The sequence below is a fragment of the Corapipo altera genome, unplaced genomic scaffold (assembly GCF_003945725.1).
Source record: "Corapipo altera isolate COAL_440 unplaced genomic scaffold, ASM394572v1 239, whole genome shotgun sequence".
Taxonomy (NCBI): Eukaryota; Metazoa; Chordata; class Aves; order Passeriformes; family Pipridae; genus Corapipo; species Corapipo altera.
Genome location: NW_020884938.1, coordinates 856,012 through 865,441, shown reverse-complemented (window position 1 = coordinate 865,441; position 9,430 = coordinate 856,012). Strand labels below are relative to the sequence as shown.

The window sequence follows — 9,430 nt, the reverse complement described above, 5'->3', positions numbered from 1 at the left end:
TAGTTCCTCTGCCTGGACTCCTGTGTGCTGGGGCCTGTACAAAACCAAGAAAAACACTGCCTGTCCTAAAAACGTTATGGTTTTGTATATATCTATTTAAGGAGCACTGTGAATGTCACATGGAGATAAGCTGTGCAGATCCCTGACTCAGAGAACACGGAGTGCTGGAAGAAAATGAACAGAAAAACAGAAGCAAGTAGGAAGCCAATAAAGTTACTGCTTGCAAAAATCACATGGGAGTTGTCCTTAGAAATCTGCTGTTTTTTAGGAAAGTGGTGTACGCTCCCATGCATTTCTTAATCTGTACGTTCTTTCTGAACCAGAAGCAGATCCGTTTTGGGGCCTGTTTGTCCGTTTTCAGGTGTGCACAGGTGTTTTGTCCACTTTCAGGTGTGCACAGGTGTTCTGCCAGTTACTGCACTGTCAGACACATCCTGTTGCTTTGCAGTCATCAGCTTGGAAGTGACCCGTGTATCCCCACAGCACCTGGAAACCGCTCAAAGGACCCCTGAACAAAAAATGCAGTAGGAGCAAAAAGCTGGACAAGAGGCCCAGAAATTATATGAAATGGAACTCAAAGATAATTATCTCTAATTAAAAGTTCTAACGTTGAATAGCTAGTGATTTTTCTTTGGTAACCTGTAACAACATTTAATTGTTCTTACAGAATTACCAATGTCAACTTTTGCTTTCCCTGACTATAAATAAACTCTATTACTGCTTAAACCCTCCTTTATGTCAATTGAAGGGATAAATATTATTTTTATAACAATCTGCTAAATATCAGAGGACAAACCATTCTTTACTCCCCAAATCTTCACTTTTTCTCATTGAACAGACAATTATTTTGACTTTGCTTCATCTGTCACCTGCTCCTCACTGTTATAATCTTTTATGATTGCATGTGGACACTCTGCATCCATCTGAAAGCTTAGTGCCCAAAGCTGGAGGAAGTGTTTCACCTGAGTGCAAGGAATTATTTGACTCTACTCTTTGGTAAACTTCCAAATCTTACTGACTCTCAGAACCCCCAAGGCTCCTCAGCCAACTTCTGTTGTACCAGTTATTCCCCACTCTGCATTTGCAGGGGGGGGCTGTTAGCTTTACTTCTGAGATGGGATTTATTTATTTCTGGGATTTATAAAGTTATGTGCTTATTCAAAATTTTCCTCTGTTGCACCCCTTTAAGCCACTGCCTTTCCCTAGGAGGAATTTCCACTGGCCAGTTGCACTTCTTCAAACAAGTTATTTCTCAGTGTCCCACGCTCGTATTTCACTACGCTGAGCCTCTGTTTTATGTTATGAGGCGACATAAAAGTGAGATCAGCCGCTTCTACCGTGACCATCATAAGAAAATGCCCCATAAAACCTCCTCTTTAACGAGGCTGCTTTGAGCTGTGTTTTACAGCACCCTCTTTGGCTGCGAAAGCCAGCAGGACCTGGGCAGGCAGTGCTCACGGAATGCCAGCTCTGCAGAGCAGCGCGGGAGAGGGAAAAGAGGTGGGAAACCAGGGAATAGCGAATAAAGCTTTATGTGCTGGGGGAGAGTGAGGCAATCAAGGGCGGGGAAAAAAAGTCAATAGCGACTATATGGCACAGGAAAAAGGAAAGAGAAGTTGAAGAGAATATGGCAGAGGAATGGGGGGAAAACGTGTGACCTGGCGGGACACACAGACAGGACAGATAGGGGCGAGGCAAAACTGCAGAATTCTCGGAATGCCTGATGCTCTTCCCTTTCCCAGTCCTGCAGGCATCGGACCCCGCTTCCCTGGCCGCTCTGCCATCCCTCTGCACAGCTTCCCTCTCACCTCGGCGCTTTCGAGCGCAGGGAACGCAAAACACCCGGTGAATGCCTCACACCCCCCACCTCCTTGGTCAGCGTCCCGCTGAGCCTCGGCGAGGCACCGGGAAGGACCCTGCGGAGCTTCATTTGGGTGGGACGGGAGCCGCCCTCGGAGCCAGACACAACACCGGCGGGTTCGGCGTGGGGATGCCAATCGCGCTCCATGGGGGGGATTCCTTCCTCTGCCGCCTGCCCGCCCTGAAAGAACAGAGAGTTCTGCCCAGGGTCGGGCTCCTGGCAGGGGGCAGAGGGAGCGGCCACCCAAACCTCCCGGCAGCCGGCGGGAAGCGCGATCCCGCACGGCCCGGAGGGATCCCGCACAGCCCGGAGCGATCCCGCACAGCCCGGAGGGAACACCGGCACAGCCCGGAGGATCCCGCACAGCCCGGAGGATCCCGCACAGCCCGGAGGGATCCCGCACAGCCCGGAGGATCCCGCACGGCCCGGAGGGATCCCGCACGGCCCGGAGGGATCCCGCACGGCCCGGAGGATCCCGCACGGCCCGGAGGGATCCCGCACGGCCCGGAGGGATCCCGCACAGCCCGGAGGGAACACTGGCACAGCCCGGAGGGATCCCGCACAGCCCGGAGGGATCCCACACAGCCCGGAGGGAACACCGGCACAGCCCGGAGGATCCCGCACGGCCCGGAGGGAACACCGGCACAGCCCGGAGGGATCCCACACGGCCCGGAGGGATCCCGCACAGCCCGGAGGATCCCGCACGGCCGGGAGGGATCCCACACGGCCCGGAGGGATCCCGCACAGCCCGGAGGGAACTCCGGCACAGCCCGGAGGGATCCCGCACAGCCCGGAGGGATCCCGCACAGCCCGGAGGGATCCCGCACGGCCCGGAGGGAACTCCAGCACCGAGCCAGCCTTTGGACAGCTGAGAGGGGAAAAAAGCTGCCCGGGCAGGAGCTCCCGAGCTCGCCTGCGGAAGGCAGCGGCGTTGGGGGCTCGGGGCTAAACGAGCCAAACAACGGGGAGAAACCTTCCCGGCTTCGGCAGAAAAGGGCAGGAACTCCGAGCTGACAAAGTATAACCCCCCGGGGGTCGAGCAGCAGGCTCCTGTAAGGAACAGAGCCCCGCGCCCACCTTGTGCTTACGGAAGCAGAGGACAATTAGCTTAGAAATTCTCTTTAAACTGCGAGGGGAACGCTCCCAAACTCTGGGAGAGGACAACCTGAAACCATCAGGAGCGTGCGGGAGGGCAAGGACAGCTGGGACATTTACCACACGTAATAGGGCTATCTCAGGGATTTTAAAGTGTCTCAAAGGGGCTGAGAGACAGGCAATGCAACGAAAGGCTGAGGGAGAATGTGTTTGTGTTCCTGGGCTAAAGGAAACACTAAAGTCTCTGATGGGATCTAAAGCAGCCGAATGCCAGTTAATGAAAAATTTTAACGGCGCTGCTACGATGCTGTGTTTGCGAGTCAGCGAAACAAGATACTTAGGAAACATTTAATTTTAAATTCAAGGCATTAACGCTGGTTTATTCCAGCATTATGAAGCGAGACAAGCTTTAAAATAGTGTATCTGAAATCCCAGGAGGGCAGCTGAGATGGGTTTTCCAAATTATTACCTGAAGATGGCTCAAAATATTTGTACAGTTTGTAGATTAGGAAAAAACTGTATGGTGAAAATACATTGACTGAAGGTCAGAAACCAGGTAACATGCCTGGGGAGCGGATCTGGGATAAATACCAGTCCCCCACCTCTTCTCTGCAGCTGAAGGGTGGTCTGATTGGTGTTTTCTCTGCCATTTAGGGAATGGGCACGAAGCAGTTCTTCCCAGCCCATAATGACAGGTTGGGTGGGACAGAGGGGGATTTCTGAGGGCTGCCAGCAATCTCCTGTTGTCTGGTTCTGTTTGCTTGGGCTGGAGAACCCACAACTTGCAGCAGAGCTGGAAGCCCGAGTCCCACACAGCTTTAGGGACAGCACGTGGGCAGTTTTGCCACAGCAAAACACATCCTAAGAAATTATTTCCTCTTTTTCTTTTTTCGGTCCAGCTCAACTCTGTAATTTGAGCTATTAGTCTAGGAGAGTGCAGTGTGTTTTAGGAATACACAGGTCTGCAATTTCGTAGGTGAGAATGGCAAGACAGCTTCATTACGGTGAAACCTAAAAGAACACAACTGAACAAGTCAAAAGCAATCAGAAAGGCTCCCATATAAAGTGGCTCCTGCCTTACACGAGGTGGGGCAGAGAAGGTGCTAGAACAAAAGGAGGTGTTAAGACAGAGCATGTAAATTATGATCATAAGGGGAAAACATACCCATACATGGATAACTGCTGCAATGCACCAAATACAGATCAACAGGAAAACAGGGTTTACACACATGAGAAATAAGAGATAATACATGAAAGGATAATACAATAAAATACAAAATACAACATAATACAACATAAAACTTTAAACACATATTGTCAAACTGTCCATAAGGGTCCACGTCTGCTTGTCTTCGTGAGGAGGAAGGTGTTTGTCTTTTGGGTATCTCCAACAGGAGAGGTTGTGGATAAAGGCAGTTGTGACAGAAAGAAGCACTGAGCTTCAGTAAGGAGAAGCACGAGACCAAGTTACAAATTAAAGAGGGGGAGGGAATATCGGGATTGTAGCAGTGAGAAGTTACCCAGACACCCACAGAGCTGTGCTGGTGTGAGTGCTCTGCCATATACTCATAGGAGTTGCTACAAGCACCGTTACTACAGAGACCCTCCAGCAAACACAAACCATTTCAATTTGTGCTGTAGCAGAGAGTGTTTCAGCACTGCTACACCAAATGCCTGAAAATGGGGCTGTTTGAGTCTTTTTCCACCCCACTGTCACCTAGGACAGGCCAGAGGGCCCAACCACAGCCCAGCCTTAACCCCTTGTCCTGTAAGACAACACCTCTCATGGAGACCTTGCCAAGTGTTCCCGCACCTTTGGAGCACCACAGAAACACTCCTTTTGGGAACGTTTTCCAGACTGAAAGAACTTGAGTCTCTGGAGCTGAGGTGTCAGCAGCAAGCAGGTGTGGGGAAGGCTTAGTCGGAGATTCAGCCAAAGCCTGACCCCCAGACCAAGCTGTGGGGAAGCTCAGGCATAAAAAACCCCTAACTTCCAGGGGAACTTGGAACTCTTCTAGAAAATGTCAACATGTCAGATGTAACCATCCTCTGCTACCACTTGCGAGGAGCAGGCGCAGAAAAGAAGCCAATCCCACAACATTTGGGGTGAAAGCAGCTAAAAGGTTTTATTGCTTCAAGGGAGGAGGACTGAACAGGTGCAGGGGAAGGGTTAGAAAAAGCTGTAATGCAAAAATGGCTCTCACCTGGTATAATGCAGGGTAGGGAAAGTACTGGAACACAGGAGGAGTTCAGGCAGAGCATTCAAATTAGAACCATACAGGGAGAACATATGGCACTACACCAAAAACCGACCAGTGAAAACACAGGATTCGCATACATAAGGAATAAAGCATAATCCATATAAGGGAGTGTAGTATACAATAAACTAGATGTTGAATTTAAAATTTCCAAACCCCAAGAGAAACAAATAGTAAAAAACTTCTAAAGAGAAACTAGCCAACTGTCCCAACCTGCACACATCCCCCTCATTTCAGCTTGTCTCACCACAGTGACATGGGCCTGAGAAACACCAGCTCCACCCCAAGAAGGAAACCCAGTCCCTACACCCCCAGAGGGACATCTCCAAGCCACTGCCCACCCACCCACAGGCCCTCAGGCTCCACAAACCCCTCCCAGCTTCACTTGTTCTCACCACAGTCCCACCTGCTGCCCCTTTTCACACAGCACTGCATTCCCAGAGCAAAGGGACTGCAGTTCCAGGGGGGTAGGACTGCACTACGCAGCTGAGGGAGCACCTTTTGGATTTCACTGTCTAAAGACAACACAGCTCTAAGGGAGCGGCTCTTTCTTTCACAATATAACATTTAACTCACTCTGTTTACCAGTGTGTAACTCCACCTTATTGTAACAGTGGGTCTCCTACCAATTCTCCTTCTGGCTTCTCCATTCTCTACTGAAATGGAGGTGCTTTTCCTCTTACAACTTTCACAATCTTCTTATAACTGCTGCTTTGTTTTTCTTTTTGGAACATTTTCTTGTCAGTTGTCTCCCCTCTCTTACCATCTATTGACTTACATGAACTTTTTGTTTTCTCTTTTCTGTCATTTCCCCCCAAGGGGCGCTTCAGCTTCCCACTAACATCCGATGTCCATTACTATTAGCAAATCAGAGTGTTCTGTTTCTTCTGGAAACACTGTTCCTTGTCTGCTGGAGACAGTTTGCTGGGTCTTGCGCTGTGTTATTTTTTGGTGAGCTGCTAATGTCGCAATGTGCTCGGCTGCGTCATCTGCAGTAGTCTTCAGGATAACAGCGTTATTTTCATGATTCACATTCTGGTGAACCCATCTAGTTAGTGCTTTCAAAAATGTTTTGTTAAAGTTACGTCCGTGATTTCTGATTAGGCATTTCAAATAGCTGAACATTTCAGTCTCTTCCTGTGAAGGGCGAGCTGCCACGTTGCTGTTCGTTAAAGAAGGGTGTAGTGGTTTGAACCTTGTTTTCCCCCAGAGGCTAAGAAAAGTGGTAACCCCCAGGGGTGGAAACCCCTGGAAGTTTTGAAGTTCTGCCCAATGAGCACTCCTGCAGAAATGTAAACATATCACAAGCACCGGAAGAGAGGAGTTGTAGTTTGGTTGTTAGAAGAAGTAGCCATGTTGTAACAGCCACGAGGAAAGGGGCCCGGAGCCCCTCGGGGCCTCTGGGCCCCCCCAGCCCCAGTGGGGGGCTACAGAGACTTGGGACAGTGTTAAGCTGGACTATGTGTCTGTAGCTGTGAGCTGGGAGATGTTTTCCATCGTGAGTGAGCAGAGACAGAGCAGAAGCGGCGGCAGCGTCCAGAGGTTATGGCTGAGAGCCAGGACAGATAAGACCTGAACCGGAGGAAGCAGCAGAAGCTAGCAGCAGAGCTACGGAGTTCTGGGGGTAAGAACTGATATAAGACCCCCCCAAACTCCTTTGAGACCTCCTGGAAGGAGGAAGATGATGGACTCTTGCTTGAAAGAGCCTTGAAGTGCAGCATGCACTGCAGAGAGGAGCTGAGAAGCTCAAAGGCGTCCTGAAGCTGGACCGGGATGGAGAAGGAATGCGGGGGGGTTGACCTTGGCCCCCCCTCACTGCTGCTGCTAAGCTAGCAGCCTTGAGACAGAGCACGGAGCTCTGCAAAGGGGAATTTGAATCCCCTGAGGAAGGGACTTTCACGGAGATGCCCCTGCATTTCGTGATATACCTGTGGTGACGTGAGTCTGGTCCCTGCTGGCAGCCCACAGGTGAGGCCTTCGCTTGGACCGAAGGAGAGCCGAGGGGCTTGGAGACCCCCTTGTGTGTATTGAACAGAGATCCAGCTACAACAATCCAGTTACTGCTGCATGCATGAGATGAGGAGACCTGCTGCCTTAGAAGGAGCTGCTGCCCTGAGAGACTGGAAGGGATCTGTCCTTCTTTCCCTCCTGGACTTTTATTTGGAGGGGAGAAGAGATCTGATCCATTGTAAATACTATATGTCATGGTAGAGATAGTTGTGATCGTGTGTATAATGTGTTATAGTATTTATTTGTACAGTCATTGTAATATATTCCTTTTCCCCCACTTTGAGTCTGGTTGTGTTTTGTCTGGAAAAAAAACCCCATCTCACATTAGGTTGAGATGTGGGAGGGGGGATGGAGGTAGGGAATTGGATTTTGGGGCTGTCTCAAACCATGACAAAGGGGCACTTAAATTTTTGCTCACCTTTCCACATTGGGTGTTGGGCTGCGAATGTTGTAGCTCTCGAGGCGAGCAGAAGAGCTCTCTCTGTTCGAGAGACCTTCTGGCTGCTGCTGCTGCTGTTGTTGCAGTTATTGCCACTGGGTCTGTACCACGTTGGGGTCACCACCTGTGGGAGCTGGGTACGCAAAAGAATCCAATCCCACAACCTTTTGGAGTGAAAGCAGGTGAAAAGTTTTATTGTCTTCGAGGGAAGAGGACTGAACAGGTGCAGGATAAGGGTAGAAAAAACTGTGACACAAAATGGCTCCCACCTGATATACTACAGGGTAGGGAAGGTGCCACAGAATAAGGGGTGGACTTAAGGCACAGTACTCAAATAACGACCACATAAGGAGAAACAAAAATCTGCATAATACTGCACCAAAAATTGACCAGTGAAAATGCAGGATTCAAAAACATAAGGAGAACATATAAAACCATACAACAGACAATAAACTAGATGTGGAATTTACAACTTTGAACTCCCAACAGGTGGCAGGGAGGTGCCTTTACCCACAGGGTCTCTGTCATTCCCCATCTTGAACTCTGCTCTCCATCTTCTTCTCTCGTGCCTCGAAGGTCCACTCCGGTCTCTTCTTTCTCCTCCGACGGCTTCTGCCAAGGCAGGAGGACACAGTTGGGCCTGAGAAACACCAGCTCCTCCCCAAGAAAGAAACCCAGTCCCTACACCCCCAGAGGGACATCTCCAAGCCACCACTCACCCACCCACCCACAGGCCCCCCCACCTCCACCAACCCCTCCAAGCTTCACTTGGTCTCACCACAGCAATGCAGTCCCATGTGCTGCTGGGAGCCGGGCCCTCTGGGCAAAGGCAGCTGGGCATGCAAAGCAGTGGCCAAAGAGGCTGCACCCCTGCTTACAGGACAGCACCCAGGGAGCCTCGGAGCTCAGCCTTCCCCCGAGGACAGGGAGGGCACACGCCCAGCCCCACGCCTGTGAAAGGCTGGGGACCCCACGGGACACCCACTGGTTACAGAGGGTCCCTCCAACCGCCCGCGGGGCACAGGGGACGCACAAAGCCCCACGTACGGGGCCGTCCCGAGGCCCGGCACTCCCAACAGTGGCCTGATGGCCTAAGGCCGGGGGGACAGGGCTCCCGCCCCGAGGACAGGGGGGGACCACGCTGGCACATCCCCAGCAGGACGGGCAGCCCCACAGTGCAGGCACACGCCCAGGCCCTGGCTGCAGGCGGGTCACGGTGCCTGCACCACCACCAACGGGCTTCGCTCCGTCCGGGGCAGGAAGGGGCAAGGCCGGGCCCTGTCTCCGCCCGCGGGTTCAGAGGGCACCCCCCAATTGCTGCACAGAGCCCCTCTTTCCCTCCTGGGAAGTCTGAGCTACACTATCCTACTACTCTCATTTCTGCTACAGGGGATAAAGCACAAGCTCACTCACACTGACAGACAGAGACACAAAGGGGGAACGTCCCAGAGGAGGGAGCAGGCTCTGTGCAGCCAACACAAGAGGGAGCAGGCTCTGTGCAGCCAACACGTGGGGAGCCACCCCTCCCACTGGGCAGGAGAGCAGAGCCTCAGCCCTGCCCCGGGCTCTGCAGAGGCCAGAGGGGCCTCAGCACACTGAGGGGCTTCACAACTGGCCCAGGGACCAAGGCCCTGACACACCCCATCTACAGGGGGTCACTCTGGCCAGGGGCCACCAGCAGGCACAAAGGTGCCAGGGGGAGAAGCCCTGTCCTGCTTATAGGGTGGGCTGGGGGTCAGGAAAAGCCCTGCCCTGCTTCCAGGGTGG

At 51.9% G+C, this 9,430-nt stretch overlaps 1 long non-coding RNA gene across 1 annotated transcript in view; it reads right to left on the bottom strand.

Annotated features, from left to right (window-relative positions):
* Nucleotides 1–9,145: 9,145 nt before the first annotated feature.
* The window catches only part of LOC113955345, a 2,590-nt gene continuing 2,305 nt past the window's right edge, over nucleotides 9,146–9,430 (bottom strand). The window contains exon 3 of the long non-coding RNA XR_003530508.1: nucleotides 9,146–9,430. This exon is cut by the window's right edge and continues 407 nt beyond it. This is a non-coding gene — a long non-coding RNA (uncharacterized LOC113955345).